Raw genomic sequence first — 17,807 nt, 5'->3', positions numbered from 1 at the left:
GACATTTTGCTGTTAATCAATAATCCAACCCCACTTTACATGGTAAAATGCTGGCCACTACAATACAGTTTGCACTGATGTCCACCTGTGTGATGGATACAGCGATATTTCTTGGGATTGACATAAACATACTCAACAACACTTGGGGCAGTAGTCTTTTTGAGAACATACCAATTTGCATAAATGGAGCTTGTTCTAACATTAACTCATGTGGAGTGGAGATATAGATATATCTATATCAATATATCTTACTGTATTCAGCTTCCTTATCACTCGATTAAAATATTGCACAAGCATTAAAAAAAAATCAATTTGTTGAAGACCATCAACAGGTTTTGTCAATAGAGTGCACTGTTCTACAAATTAAGCTGAGCTGACAAAGGTACAGCATTTCTCATTAAAGAATAAGTTTGGGGTGCTCTGTACATTAGAAAACACCTGGACAGACAACTTACATAGCTTTTTTATATTATATACAGTGCCTATAATAAGTCATCATACCCCGTGAAAACCTATACCTTTTATTACATTATACCCTAGAAAATAATATAATATTCCATTTTTTTTAACCTGTATGTACATATTACTCTCTTTCAATATGAAAACAACATTCTAAAAGATTCTGGACAATTACTAAAATTCAATTAGTGATCAAACACTAGACTAATTACGCCACCTGACATTCATTGCAGTGGTGATGATTACCACGGAATAAAACCGGCTTAAATATTTCACAACTAGTAGTGCAAGGCTCTGAAAAAGAAACCAACATGGTTGGGAAAGTGCTGTCAAAAGGCCTCAAAGATAAAGTTATAGAAAGGCAATAGACAGGAGAAGGCTTCAAAAAGATTTTAAAGGATTTAGCTAACCCTTTGAGTACTTTCCAGAGTATCATTAAGAAGTGGAAGGTGTATAGCATCACCAAAACATTGCCTAGATCAGGCCGTCCATCCAAACTGGATGACCGAGCTAGAAGGGCACTAATAAGAAAGGCTATCAAGAGGCCAAAGGCAACTCTGAATTATTTACAAGGCTTCACAGTTGGGACTGGTCAATGTGTGCATATGACAACAATCTCTCAAGCTTTACACAAAACTGGCCTATATGGCAGGGCGGCAATAAACTTTTCTGAAAAAGTGCCACATTCAGTCTTGTGTGTTCTATGCAAAAATAGACCTGGGAGATTCTACTGCCATGAGGGAAAAGGTGCTGTGTTCAGATGAGATAAAAAACAACCTTTTTGGATTGAACTCCAAGTGCTATGTTTGGCTAACATACCCACTGTGAAGCATAGTGGTGGCAAGCACTATGTTGTGGTGGGGGTTTCTCTTCAGCAGGGACTGATTGGTCAGGATTGAAGGGGAAATGGATGCTGCCAAGTACACACAAATTCTTGAGGAAAACCTGCATCCCTCTGCTAAACAGCTGAAGACTGGTAGGTCATTAACCTTCCAACATGCCAACAATTCTAAACATATCACCAAAAGAACACTACAGTGGTTTAAGGATGGGAATGTGAATGTTCTTGAGTGGCCAAGTCAGAGCCCAGACTTAAATCTAATAGAAAATCTTTGGATGGACATGAGGAGAATAATCTATTGCAGCTCACCATGGAATTTATCTAGGTGTGCAAAGCTAGTAGAGAAATATTCAAAAATATTGATGGCTGTAATTACAAAAAAAGATCAGCACTACTAAGTATTAAATCAGGGGATTGATGACTTTTTCAACCCTATCGTTCTTGTTATTCGTTTTTTAAATTAATTTTCTAAGCTGGTGACTTTTTTTCCCTAGTAGTTTGATGTAGCAAGGCAACATTTGTAAATAAAGCTAGTAAAAGTTCTTTTGAGCATGGTTTCTGATTTTAGGTTGTATGACAAAGTATTTCTATATACATATTATATACGTGTGTGCAGAGAGAAAGAGAGATATCATGTTTATGAAGAAAAATTTGGAAAATACACAACTTATCCTTTGACATATTGTCAAACTACAGTCTTTCAATCTGTTTTAGGAAAACCACCACTCAGCTAAGTTTGACATATCTGCTAGTTCTGAAAAAGTATGCACTGACTACCAAGTTTAAATATATTATACAAACTTATTGGCGTACTTATTGGAGTTGTACATCTGTCCTAAACATGTATTTTTACAAAATAGCTTTCAATAAAACCATTCAAAATTGCATAATATGTATGTATAAAAAAACACACACACATATCCATCTATCAGCACAGCCTAGTGCTATGTAATATCTCTCGAAGTTTTAGAAACCTGCTTTCAATATCAAGTAACTCTGAAGATCCAACATATTTTTTTGTTCCTGACAGCATCAATCAGAATAAACTTTGAATGGTGCACCTTTCCATCACAAGGTACACTGGCACTTATTCGTACTGTGAAAATTTATTAGTGCAAACCAATGCATGGTGAAAGTCTCTGGTCATGTGTGAGAAATTTTACAGTATGTGGAGAAAACCCCAAGCAGACACAAGGCAAAAATATAAATCGTACCAAGCATAATTGGGCTAACCACTGCTGAAACTCTTTATATAATCTGGGAACTTTATCATTCCCTCCAGCTACAATGCAAGCAAAACATTCTTAAAACTACATAAATATTCAAACCAATTAAAAAACATATTAAACTATTTTTTGCAAGACTTGTGTGTCAGATTGTGTATACAGTACCTAAAATGTTTGTGTTCAAAATAGTGTACTACACTTCATCAGTAACCACACTAATAAAAAAAAAACAATGTGTGTATTGTGTATGAAGTCCATATATTCTTTATAAACTATACATTCATGGGGGCACTTTTACACCATAAGTAACTAAAGTTTTCCAAGCACTGTTGTATACAACAAAACGATTAGTCCATATTTATGGAAGACAGGATGTTACAGTACAGTTAATGTTACTTGCTTGAGAGATTAGTAATCACAGAAATTATGTGTACATTTTAAACCAATGATAAATAAAGTCCATGTTTCATTATTGAGGAACATCTGGGGGTTTCGTTTTAAATGTACAAATACATGCCTTGTATTACATGTACTGTACACAAACAGAGACTACATATATAATCCACTACCTGGTGCAAGCTTTTAAAAGAAAGAAAAACAGCAACTTGAAAAAGAGTAGTCTTTAAAAAGCTTTGCTATTATTTTTATAACAGTATCTTGCATTACATGTAAAATAGCGGTGCATATGCAAGCCTCTAACTAAATACTGTACACCTTAAATTCCTTTTTATTTCAAGAGACTGTCTGAAGGATTAACACGGCTAACCAAGGAAAGGCACAGTATCAGCGAAACACATTTCTACAATAGAATATAATACAGCAGAAACATCAACTAAATCAGGGTACTGGTCTCAGAGTATCATTGCTTAAAAACCTCTACACTTCCAAAGATCAAAAAGGGAATATTCTGTTAAGCAACCCGATACTGAACACGTGCAGACCTGCCCATGATGAGGCCTATTCTTTGTTTTAATTGCATGCAAACAGCATGCTTCATGATAAAGGAGGTGTTAAGTGGGTTGAAGAAACAAACCATATACATGGGTAACAGATGAGAGAACTTACTTACACACAAGCTTACATATCTTACAAAACAAACATCTTTTGAGACGAAAATTGAATAATTACTGATGTGTAATATAGGTAAAAGAAACCCTTAACACTATTACAAATAATTACTTTACCATCCATTAAAATCATCTACGTCTTAATGAAATTCTGCATCACAGTTTGGCTGTAGTACATTCAGTAGTCTTGAGAGTCAATCTATCTTAAATATAAATGGTTCTTATTTCAACTTTTAATCAAGAGCAAAAGGTAGCACATCAGCCATTCTACCTTTCCAAAATTAGTGCCCAGAGATACAGTGTGTTGATATGTTTTTACCTTCTGAAAAGTAAAATATTTTGGTTCTCTTGACCAAAACTAACAAAAGAAAACAGGACTAGTATACATTGTCCAGTATAATACTACAGGACAGACTGTGTGGTAGTAGAGCTCTTCATAACAGCTGATTGTTCAAAATCTAATCAGCAATATACTGCGAGAGAAACTTTTAAGCGCCAGGTCTTAGCTAACATTAAATACAGCCGTGGACATCGCACGAGATGGCACCAGCACAGCTGGGAACCTTCGATGCATGTACACCGAGCGGCTCACATGAACTGACGCAGTGCACAGACAAAAAGAAACAGTTCCAAAGAGTGCTGAACAAAAACCGAATTACACAATTGAGAAGGCAGCAAAAAAATATGAAGCGTGTGACACATACAAGCATATTCATAAGTGCAACTACTGCGGAAACAAAGCACACGGTGGAAAAAGTCAATGTCCCGCTAAAGGAAGACAGTGTAAAAAAAAACCCGTGCATGCAGTGTGTCACGTCTCAGATAGAGGAAGACGAGCCGTTTATTGATGAAGTAAGAAACGAATCGATGAATGAAACCTGTTATCTTTACGACGATTGACAAATACGGAATGTAACTTGAACACAACACATCCTACAAATACGAACCTGATTGAAAGAAATAATGATAATCAAATCCTTGATGACAGCAACACTCACAAAACAATTACTGTATATTGACAATCATGTTACATTATTTTTAAAATGTTCTCTGAAGCATGGTGTGTGTATATATATATATATATATATATATATATATATATATATATATATATATATATATACACACACATATATACATATACACATATACATACACACATACATACATACAGTAATCCCTCGCTATATCGCGCTTCTACTTTCGCGTCTTCACTCTATCGCGGATTTTATATGAAAGCATAACTAAATATATAACGCAGATTTTTCGCTGCTTCGCGGGTTCTGCAGACAATGTGTCTTTTTACTTCCTGTACATGCTTCCTCAGTTGGTTTGCCCAGTTGATTTCATACAAGGGACACCACTGGCGAATGACTAAGAAGCTAACCAATCAGAGCAAGCAGTTAAGTTCCTGACTGCTGAATGCAGTGTTAACCAGGAAGTCTCGTCTCGCTCATTCAGCATCAACGTGTTTCTCTGTGTAAAGAGTTGTGCTCTTTTGTGTTTATCTTTGTGCATAGTCAAGCCCTTCATTATGGCTCCAAACGATCTGCTACTGCTTCAGGGGCCGTGCCCAAGTGCAAACGGAAGATGTTAACGATTGCCGAAAAGGTAAACGTTTTGGATTTTTTGAAGCCTACGATTCTTTTTATTTAAAAAGTAGGAAAGGAATATAAGATCTAAGGCCGTAGTGTCCTTTTAACCAGGGTGCAAAACGAGTTGTAAGTGGATGTAATAAGGCAGTAGTCTGGATGGAATCTGCTTTATGGATTTGCATTGAAGACTGCCAGAAGAAGATCGGCAGTGCTGCACAATCGCCTGAAGTGGCTACTTTGGAAGAACTGTAACGCTCTCCTTTGTCGTGCAGTAAAATTAAACTCATGGTTATCGGACAAGTCGTTGTGTCATTGTTGGTGAGTAACCATAATTAATTTTCTACTTACAGTACTTAGTACATGTACGTACATTTAGTGTCACTGTACACACATTAACTGTATACTATTTTTCTTGCGTTGTACGTATTTATTGCTGGTGGCCTGTCTATCGTAATGGCTGTAACATATGTGATATCGGAGACACTCAATATCTTTAAAATAATATTTAGGTTTTACTGTATATAAACAGTGTGTTTATATCCATAATTTCAATGAATCTTACCTAATATCTAAGAGAATACAAAGGGATTATGCTGTATAACTCTGCGGGGAATATTTATAAACAGTGTGGGAGAGTTTATAAGGGCTTAAAATATATATATTCTCCACTGTTTTATTGTTTGTTTATTACAATTATAGTTATTGTATAGGTATTTTAAACTTACTTTACATTTCTCAGGTACCCATTTCCTTTATCATTCCAATCCCCATTACCATGTCTATCGAGGTGATCACTATTGATCAAAGAACTGTCACTTACCGAGTGGTTTCCATGCCCAGAGATACCACCTACCTTTTCCATTCTCTGTGTTACATATTGCACGGCCATATCAGGCTCACTCTTGATATTCGGAGGAACATTGGTGTCTTATGTATTGAATGAATGGGACAGGTTCAAGGTGTGGACTGATGACGGTACAGGAGATAATTATACTACACAGGAGCACTATAAGAGTGAAATGCTTAAGCCCTTCACCTATGATTCTGCATGTGAGTTGATGACTGCCGCTGAATTGTTCGGTTGTCGCTTTCAAGTGTACCGAAATAGCCAAACATTTTAGAACTTTTGACAACCGCCAATGCCTCTTAAACATTTTAGATTCACAGGTGACGATTTCAGTATTGGACACTTTGATGTTTATGAATGTTTAAACTCTGTCTGGATATGATTTTATCGATTAAACCGGTTGTGTGCTTTCAACGCTTGACAGATGCCGAATGTCACTTCAACACAACAAGTCCTGCAAATACTGTCATAATTGAAACAAACCATAAAACTCAAACCGATTATGACAGCAGCATCCAAGCTGTCAGATTTGAGACAAGTTTACTGTTCACATGGTCAACTGTAAGTTGCATGCTCAAGAGTAAGCTCAGAGCACAGCTTCGTCATATTACAACCAGAGAGCCGAACTGACAATGTGGTATACAAAGAGATCCTTAACAAATTATTGGCATATTTTCTCTTAGTTTAAAAAGGTTTAATTTTCTTCTTATTAAAAATTTTAATGCAGTACTTTGCCGCTGCGAAGCGCGGGTATTTTGCTATATATGACAGCAACACTCATAACAGCGACAAAACAATTACATTGACAATCATGATTGTTACGTTATTTTTAAAATGTTTACTTTTCTTTTTCATAACTTCTTTAACACACTACTTCTCTGCTGCGAAGCGCGGGTATTTTGCTAGTATATATATATCCCGATCTACATACTCTCAAATAGACAAACCACACGCCGTGGCACAATGGAAGAGGCTTTGCCTCTAGCACCGACATCTGAGGTTCAATTCCCGAGAGGGTGTGCACTAATGACCCCAAAATTAGGGCGAAACACGTGTTGCATATTATATTATATTATATATATATATATATATATATATATATATATACATACATATACACACACACATATATATCAGATTCATTTTTCCCTCGCATCCCCTTGGTTTGAGACGTATGAAAAATTATGCGGTTAACGTAGAAGGACAGATCACCAATTGAAGCTTTATGAATAATGGATACTTTATTCGCCATCAATGATTGTTTTGGTAAAGCCATACTCAGTGTAATCATTAGATGAACGGTAAAAAAGTAAGAGCAAGGAGAGGGTGACTTATTGAGGCACGCAGGCGAAACCACAATAGCACGCGGGCTCGATGTAGTGCACGTCAACTCAATCTGAATTGCGTGACCACATTCAAAAAAATATATCTTTCAAGTTCTATTTAGTCGACACAAATATCTTTGGTTGGAATGGAATTTACTCTTTACATTTCTATGGTGAAGAAAAATTTATGCAATGATGCCTACATTTAACTTACATTCCAACCAAAGATATTTCTGTCGACTAAATAAAAATTCCTTCTATTTAAAATTTAAATAGAACTTGAACAGACGCGATAGTTCATAATATCCACGCAGACTTGCACGTAAGAGCGGGAGTCATCTGTTTTAACAAGCAGCATATTGCACTGATACGAAATAGCCTGTCCATTTAATTATTTAGGAATGGATAAATAAATTAAGATTTTGTACAAATAATGTTTTTCATTTTTCTTCCTTGATGGATTCTGGCACCCCCAGCAACAGTTGCTCGCACCCCAAACAGAGTGTGTGTGTGTGTGTGTGTGTATATATATATATATATATAACAGCAACACTCATCACTCACAACAGTGACAAAACAATTACATTGACAATCATGTTATGTTATTTTCAAAATGTTTCCTTTTCTTTTTCATTACTTCTTTAACACACTACTTCTCCGCTGCGAAGCGTGGGTATTTTGCTAGTCTATACTAATAAAAGGCAAAGCCCTAACTCACTCACTCATCACTAATTCTCCAACTTCCCGTGAAGGTAGAAGGCTGAAATTTGGCAGGCTCATTCCTTACAGCTTACTTACAAAAGTTGGGCAGGTTTCATTTTGAAATTCTACGCGTAATGGTCATAACTGCAACCTATTTTTCTTCATATACTGTAATGGACTTTAGCTCGATGGCCGTGGGGGGCGGAGCTGCGTGTCATATCATCACGCCTCCCACGTAATCACGTGAACTGACTGTGACCGCAGTACGTAGAAAAGAAGGAAGAGCTCCCAAAGAGCGCTGAAGAAAAACGCCGAATACTTTATTCGTGAGATACAAGTTTAATGAGAAGACACGAGGTAAAAACGAGACTTTAGATCACTTTGTAACGGAGTTAAAATTGCTGTAGCGAGAAACTTTTAAGTGCCGGGTCTTAGCTAACATTAAATAAAGCCGTGGACATCGCAACATCACACAAGAGAGCAGCTCACGTGAACTGACTGAACGCAGTACGAGTGATCACTTCCATGCATCAAACCTGTACAAAAAACGCACTGCACAATTGACAAGGTAGGAAAATATGCTCCGAGATGAGCTCCACAGCTAACGCAGTCTTGCGGAAGCAACTACGTCACGCTGCCACCAAATATTCACAGAAAAATCCACAAGTTAATACACACGCTGTCTCTAGAGTTTCTCTACACTCGATGTATTCCTTGCATCCCCGTTATACCCTCTGATCTTCCATTTCAATTCAGATGCCTCCAATTTCCAGTAAGGCTCTGCTGCGGGATGACAAGTAATAAGTCTCAGGGACAGACCCTACAAAAGGTTGCCATTGATTTCAGGCAAGATTGCTTTTCTTCGTGACAACTATACGTTGCATTCTCAAAAGTAATCTCAGTGCACAGCTTGGTCATATTACAACCGGAGTGCTGAACTGACAACGTGGTATACAAAGAGATCCTTAAAAGATAGTTATTGGTATATTTTCCCTCAGTTTAAAAAGGTTTTCTTTTCTTCTTAATAAAAATTTAAAAGCAGTTCTTTGTCGCTGCGAAGCGCGGGTATTTTGCTAGTTCATTTACTATAGCTGCAAAGCAGGAATACAAATCTATGCCCAATTAATGTGTATGGAGTTAGCATGTCCTCTTCTCATCTGCATTGATTTTTCTATGTGTACTCTGGTTTCCGGTCTCCAACCATCCAAGCAAAACCTCTATTGTAGGCTAGGATGACTGATTAACCTGCTGTTATGAGTGAGTGTGGGTTTATATGCCCCTCACCGGAATCACTGAGATGGATTATGGCAGCTCAGAAAATGAAGAAATAATCTGTGTTCTGTTCATCTATATTGTATCATTAATGGATCAGGGGGTGAATTGCTTGTTTTCTTAAACTTTGTAGTTGTAAACTACACCAATGCATCATAAGAAAATAATAAGTATCACTTTTTTTTTTTTTATTTTACCACTTACATCCTATACTGCACACAATCTTCCAGTAATAGTTTAATGAATAGCAGTAGATAAGTGGTACTAAACCGTTACTCTGGGGAATAACCACACTATTAATGCAGCTGGCAAAGAATAAAACAAAAAAGCGGTATTAATGGTATTTGAGCATAAGGATCATCATTCAAAACTTTATTAAAATAAAGGTATAAGGTAACAAATGTATTTTGTCTGCTAGACACATATTTCTTTATTTCTTAATATTTTATGACAAAAGGTACCGATACATCATGGACTGCCCAAGCTCTCTCTGAGCCAGCTTAACAAGTTAGACAAAAATCCACAACATACAATTTGATTAAACTGCATAAAATATAAATGGTTTTGCCCTTTACATAGTAATGCAGCACGACTGCAATGGTCATTTCCAACCTGCTCTGCAGATGTTACAGGATTACAAACAGATAATGCGTTAATACATTAAAGGCTTTATGAGAGTTTATTTTTGAAGTAAAATATCAAGAAAATTTGAAAGGCAGTGACTAGTTGTTTTGTTAACAAGATAGAGAATAACTCGCTTTCTCATTTATAACAGCACATAGAATAAAGTCAGCTTTTGCCACCTTAGTGTTAATGAGACACTGTAAAACACACATTTATAAAAGCTCCATGCCCACTGTAATTTATTCTATCTACCCTGTGCTGTTTTCTCTTTTTTCTATTAATTTAGGCAATGATAATTCTGATATTAAAATAGTGTGTTGCCTTTAAATGTGGCTCATAATTAAATAAACTGCACTCCTCACTAACTCCGGAGGTCAAAATGAACATGCCTTGCAACTCTTTCTTTGACATACTGCCTTTGCATCCTTTTACTAAAGTCAGTTTTAGTAATTATGTGGACACAAGGGGCAATACCCAAAAGCAGAAGCAACAGAAACAAATCAGGGCACAAACCCGAAAGCACTGTCCAGTCTATTGAATACCAAACTACCACACACCCACTCTCTTTCACTTATGCTACCCAACCTAGAGTTGCCAAACCAGTTACTGAAAGAAGCTGACATTAATTATAGCATAATACTGTAAATGAAACTAAACATTTTGTTGGTTGCAGTTTTTCTTGAATGTCGGCACTTTTGTCCAAATTCCACCTTCATACAAGTCTGTTTATTAATTTAAAATATGCTGTTCAGAGTAAGCATTTTTCCTCTTAATCTATATAAAATGCACATCTACTGCATTTTCTTGCACTGAAGTTTATATTATTAACAATATTACCAAATAAATATTTATCTACAGCTCTACCTTAGATATGTGCAGCTTCTTCGTCCTCAAGAACCCCTTCAATAACTGTGCCTTTGTTAATATTGTTCCATGTAATCCTAAAACTAACCACAGTTTTAAACTTTTTGAAGTTTATTTGCACAGTCCTGCCGAGAACTGATGTTTTGAATACGTTTGGACTTCTGAAAGGTAATTACTAATAAGATGCAACATGAAAGACCTCGACAGTTGAAGGAGACATCTCCTACTTACACTGTGATTGGAGACCAGAAACAGCACTGTTGGTGGATAAAGTTTCTACAAGATCATCTGACAACTATTCTTGGTAAGCTGGGTAACTGCAAGATAGCTGTAAAAGGGAAAAAAAACACCACTGCACTTTGTTATGTTTTAACATGAACCAGCTGAATAAATATCTGAAACAATGGTTTAATAATTAGCAACTTTTGTGCAATTGTAACCTTAAAATCCTAAAATGAATATTTTGACACAACCTAGTGCTGGAGACATAGGACGAACTGGTATAATATTTATATTTCCTTTACCCATATTCTTAGTCCTCTAAACAGGAAAGCTAACTCAAAGCAAATATAGACCTAAATATTAATTATTTTGTTATGAATTTATTACATATCTATTATAAACCATTAACCAATGCTTCTACAGTTAAACAAGATCCCATAATATTACAGTCTCTCTGTTCCTATAATAAAACCCTTTTTCACTATAGGTTTATGGAGTGTAAATCCTTACACAGGAAAAACAGAATGAATCTTGAACGGAACACAAACCCACGCAGGGTACACAGAGACCAGGGCAACTTATCCACCTAAATTTCTAAACATGCTTTCCTTTACTAACATTTAGTGAAAAAGCACAGAAATAAAATACACTTTAAAAACCTACAAAAATATACAGAAAAAATTCCATCAATTTTTTCCATTAAACCCACAAGACATTCTAAGCCAACTGGATGGGACACTGTAAAGAAACAACAGCCATCAACTGGCATGCTGAGTTTTACTATTGCACATCAGATTGGCCCACAATCATAGTGTGCCAGGGCAACCGACATATGAATAAAGACTACAAATTATAAACAATTTCAGCAAATTAAGTGAATGAGTGCCTTTGTTTCACTGAAAAACATCTTCCTATTGCTTGAAGAAGCAGCATACACTAACCACTAACACTGCAATAACCAGCACTGAGAAAGGAAGTTATTGAAGCCTGGATTTCCTGCTTTTGGTGGTGGCCAAGAACTCTGAGGTTTATAGTGGTTTCAGGAACTGACTCATCTAATGATTCATGGATTAGATATTGGTTTTTATATGTTTCATATGTCTCTGGCCATGGGACACCAATTTGTCAAATAATTAATCAGGTGGGGGGAGGCTGAAGGTGTTTAATCTCTCCCTAAAATAAACAGCTTCTTTATTCATCTAAAATATATTCTTTAGCAATGTTTGGATATATATTTCAGTAGATACATTTGGCACATGTTTTAAATTATTATCTCATTACTGTATAAACTGCTGAACTAGGGGTTTACGGTAACAAAACTTACAGCAACAATGAATAACAAAGCCTTTTTTCTTGGAAAAGCTCCTCATCCAGATGTCTCCAAGATAAAACAAAAATAAAAACAAAAAAAACATACAAAAAAAAATTAAAAGCTGTTAAACTGGAAAAATAGACCTGCAAAAACAATTTTAAAAAAGTCCACAGTAAACCAGGAGTTTTTCTTATGTTAACGAATAGTGAATAGATGCTTTTTATATTATTGACCCATTAATAAAGTTCTATCAGGTATGGTTGTAACAAATGAATGTGACCAGTAAAGTCTACCAAAGTCTTAAAGGTTTCTGCAGTTTACACAGTTCTTAATATAGTGTAACTGGTGACGACTATGTGATGAAAAGTACACATTGTAAACAGAATATCAGTACCCTTTCTCGTATCCCAAATAAGTATCACGACACAGAACCACAAATACATATGTTTCGTTTGTTGGATCTGAAACCCTAATGTGATATACACTGCTGTTCAATCAAAATACTTGGCTAATGCACGATATACAGAGCTACAAAAATGGTACTAATGTTAATGTTCATTTTTTTTTTATACATTCTCTAACAAAAATGTTACCCTTCAATATATCCTGAAATAAAAACCTTTTTCAATGACCCTGCTATATTAAGCAGATCCATATTATTAATTGTTAAAGAACAATGATTAATAGAACCACTGCTTTACATCAGTATTAAACAACATCTACTGCATTTATTTTTATAAGCTGCTTTTACTGGATTTGTAATCTATTTCAACACCAAGTTGCAATCTAAAACAGGAATAATAGGACACGCTAGTCAAACATAAATAAATTACTAGAAAAACGAGGCAGGATAAAACCTGAGTGGAACAACATTCAGTGACATGGATTTAATCAGTAGAAAACAACCATAGAAACCCATGGAAACTTTTAAGTACAAAGCTTTTTTTCTTAACATTTGTTAAGGTCACAGACTTGAAACCACTTAGCTACAAGTTCAATCCCTGATCCTGGACTGAAAAAAATTCAAAAAAGAGATACATTTTACATGAACATCACACCAAAGGTTTAGTTTAGTTTTAAGAACATGTCTGACAATAAGACTGTGCTTTGATACTTCTCTATTTTGGAAGTAAAGCACTTGTTCATCTCTAACTATGGTTAATCAAATTCATGGTCGCAGGACTTTCATAATTGTTTCATTATTTTTTAAAATGCAAAAGTACTTTCATAAACTGATTTCAATCAAACTAAAGTCTAGGTTGTCATTGTAAATGATAACAAAATTAAATATTACACACAGGACCTTGTGTATATTTCAAGTGCACTAAACAGCAACCAATATTTGCTTCTTCAAATGTGAAGATGATGGAAGTTGTCACAACCTACACTGCAACCTTTTTAATTGACAAAATAATCTGTGTATTAGAAATAACTTCTGCACATTCTAACAGTTTTTTTTCCCCAATGGTAGTTACTTCCTATATGCGAAATGCAGTTAGCAGTTATGCTTCAACCACCCCAACTGCCTAACACTCAGTATCCTGCAGGTCACTTGAATTCATGTATACTGTATTTTCCCCTGTTATGCTAGTAATATCTTCAAGTAAAAGAAGTAACCTGAGGCAAATTTCTTTTTTGCTCTTCTATTAAAAGGCTATCAGAATCATTATTTGACAGGCAGCAGTTCAAATAATCAGCATTTTCTGAAGTTTATGGAGTCATGGCTTCATTCGCTTTCAACTGACACAAAACATGGCTTTGATTATCTGCCAGGCACTGCTATGTATCATATTCTCTAACAAATGCCACCACCGTGCTACATGATATGAACATTGCAAACAGCATTCAATAATCACAATGTTACAGCATGTATTTTTTAATAATCATATCTTATACATTTGAGAATGAATATATCAATTCTCTTTGAATATGAATGGGAAAAATTATGCATAAGGAAATCGCAATTTATCAAAATCAATTAATTATTCAATTAAAAAAAAGATACATTCTTCCATACAAACAAAACGCATTTTTATCTTCTGCTAGAGTAGTAGTGTTCTGTTGGCTCAGACCGCTACACAGCAAAACAGGGAGCATTAGGGTAACAGTTAAGGTGTACATATAAAGAAGGAACGGACTGTCATTTAACATTATGGCTTCTATAATCTGAAATGCACTCCAGGCACAAAGGACTACCAGTTTCAACATTTGACCAAAATAAACATTATAATGATACTGTAAATGTCATACTTTTAAACTCCACTCTAGTTTTATTCAAATTAACAGAATAGGTTTTGCCATTTAATTTTACTTGTTTCATTTCTTAGTAAAATGCAGAAGCAATGGCCAGACAAAGCAGTCACAATGAAAGACTGATTGACCAATATGATTACATGAACACACTATAGTTTCATGTTGACATTGTATATGTGTTCACTATTCATTCATCTTGCTAATATCCAATTAAACAATTGGAAAAGAAAATTATTTTGTATTATAATATGTGACAACTTTAATCCATCAATCAGTTTTCTTAACCTGTGAAATCCAATTCAGAGACACAAGCATTAAATGTTAAATACCTAAAAAACAAAGCAACAACCCAATCCATTAAGTTAAACAGATGTCATCAATTTTGAGAAATTACTTAAGAAGCCCTCTTGTAAATTTTGATATGTTACTAACAAAGATCAGGAGCTGCAACTTCTGCAAGTTAAAAGGTGTTGTATAAGTCAAGAATGAATCCAGTCAGCTATTCTGTATATGGCATCTTGAAAACTACCTCTTCAGCCGAGAAACACAGGTCCAATTTTGTCTTTACTTCCTATACAACTTCAAAATTTAAAAAAGCTACTATAATGTCTACTACAGTAGAGAAAAATAAAAGGTAAATACTGAATTCTACCCTACCCTCAAAGATCTTCACTTACAAAGACAATAGGCAAGGCCAAAGTGCACACAGTTGGTTGCCAGTTGTTTTATAGCTATACAGTCCTAAAGTAGATTTACTTAGATGACGTAAGTGACTACAATCCAGCTTTCCTTGCAATAGCACTTGTCATTTGTTTAACAAAAGCAAAACTGCAGTGTGAAAGACCTTAAAAATTGTATTCATACTACAAGTTCAAACACGTGCCACATCAAAATTCAGGTGAACAATATGCACTTATGCTATTTCTAACAATTCAAAATTTAACAGAATTAGAATTGAACAGCTTTTCAGAAATATGAGCAACATGCCAACTAAACACATAAGTGTATGCTATAAAGTGATCAAGTATACAAATATAAAAATATGAAAAACAGCGCTAAATAACATTTTCCACAGTATCACAAAAGGAAAGAGTACAAATCCATACTATAATTTGACAGATACTATCATGTAACTACTACAAAAAAAAAAAAAATCAATTGTTGACAGAAATGTGTTTATATCAACAGACATGCAGTTTGTTAAATTGCAAAGTCCCCTAGTTTTTTTTTTTTTTTGTTTTTTAAAAAGGAAATGTGTAAGAAGTTAAGCTGCCAACACAAGAAAGAAAACCATTCTCTAGCCTAAACACACTCCATAAATGGAAAAAGAACTTTTGGGGACCTTAGTCAACAGCAAAAGTATATTCAGTGCCTATCTAGACTAGGCCATCTAGTCACTGTGCACCAACTCAGGCATTATATAATATATTTTTGCACAACATAGTACTAAAAGCTTTGCTGGAATACAATAAAGGTCAGACACTGGGTCTGTCATTTGTGATGCTAATATCTCCCATTCACCCTTTGGTCCCATTCCATGAAAAAGAGGGAAAACTTGGCAAAATTTGGAATCATGCCAAGTGCCGTTACAGAATACTAGGAAGACATAATATAAAAGAAAATATAAAAAAAGATTGGTCTGAACATGTAAGATTTTTTTTTGTACAGTGTACACTGAATGTGTATTGAAGGTATTTAGTGGTATATACAATTAGAAAATATTTTAATAACAGGATTAAATATGCTTAATAGGCATTAAAACAATTAAGGCATCAGTCTTGATAAAAGAGAGATGATGAATCCTCTAAACCAAAACTATCCATTTGTTCAATTTAATAGTTAACAGTACACAAGACAAAAATACAAACAAAAAAATTCACAGAAATATATAATATAATCATTTTAATTTTTAAAACAAAACACAGACCACCAAGCAAGAGAGATCATAAATTTGTTGTTTAAAGAACTTCCATATAAATTAGTATTACACTTTTGCAAATACAAACTTAGTGTTTCTTTTACACTCTTAAAGGCTTAATGCGGTTATCACCGAATCCAACAAATAATTTTCATGTTATGCTAAAACATAAGTAAATATTATCTGCACAGATAAAAAGGTACTACTTGCACAAACTTCTGATCTCATATCTGGATCTACCTGGGGATAAATATTTTCAAAAAAGCTATGATGACCCTTTTTCTTATTCTGATTTCAGTTATAGTATTACCTACAAACAAAAAAGCAAATACTGCAAAATGATGTGGGCTAAGGCTAAGTTACTCTTTCCAAATTACAGAAATTAGCAATTTATAGCTTTCTCCAAGACATATAGTGGAACAGCAACAAGTATGACTTCATTTTAAACTATGGTCTCCCTCTCACAAAAGAAATAAAGGAGTTGGTGATTCAAATATGAGGCATATTAAAATGCTATTGATAAGCTAAATTAACAGATAACTTATCTGAAGCATACACAAGCCATATGGTGTTACGACCACTACCGCCTTTTGCTGACATAATAGATTGTTCCAGACATGAACTAGAAAGCAAGGTTTGAAAAATGGTCATTGGCATGAATTTTAAGTTCACAAAGTACAAAAGCGTGTGTGCATGTTTGCATTTGCCACCCTCATCCCCACCACCTTCCTTTCTCTCGTTTACAGGTGCAAAAAGGGCTTAACCAGATGTCAACTTAACAATCAGACGGTTTTAGCTCTTAGCTGTCCATACTGCTCCAACTATTGCAATTAACCAACTTCCCAAGGAGTTGTTTAAAACAGCTGGCTTATTTTTCACTTATTTTTACAAAGTAGCGCATTATTTTCTTGGTGTCAATCATTTAGAAATTTTCATTGCAATTTTCCAATGAGACTGTCATCACATTCATCCTAATAGTTATTTTTCTTTTCAAAAGTATCCAGTCACTAGATTTTTTCACATATAGTGTGTTTGAAAAATGGATGACATTAAAACTATTGTTGATGTTAGTCTAATTAGTAATTAACTAAATAGTATCAAATTGATGTAATTTACCACTTTTTACTTATTTCACAAATCTGTATATTAAAACACACTCATGAAAGTAACTGAAAAATGGGAATAAGCAACATTTCAGAATGAACACTGAATGAGTGCACAGTTTTGTACTCATTCTATATGAAGTGTATAAAGTTTAAAAGAAAGAACATGCAATAACA

At 34.8% G+C, this 17,807-nt stretch overlaps 1 protein-coding gene across 10 annotated transcripts in view; it reads right to left on the bottom strand.

Annotated features, from left to right (window-relative positions):
• The window catches only part of tead1b (TEA domain family member 1b), a 171,036-nt gene that overhangs the window by 149,906 nt on the left and 3,323 nt on the right, over nt 1-17,807 (bottom strand). The window contains exon 3 of one of the 10 annotated variants that reach the window (XM_039750034.1): nt 11,054-11,150. The exons of 8 other annotated variants lie outside the window; for them this stretch is intronic. The gene's annotated coding sequence lies outside the window, so the exon portion shown is untranslated. Of the gene's footprint in view, nt 1-10,822; nt 10,961-11,053; nt 11,151-17,807 lie in introns of those variants that run through there. One more of the 10 variants, XM_039750038.1, reaches the window with a different exon arrangement.

Source organism: Polypterus senegalus, chromosome 1 (genome assembly GCF_016835505.1).
Source record: "Polypterus senegalus isolate Bchr_013 chromosome 1, ASM1683550v1, whole genome shotgun sequence".
In the NCBI taxonomy this organism is placed as follows: domain Eukaryota; kingdom Metazoa; phylum Chordata; class Cladistia; order Polypteriformes; family Polypteridae; genus Polypterus; species Polypterus senegalus.
Note: the sequence above shows the minus strand (reverse complement) of the source record. Positions and strands in the feature narration are given on the sequence as shown.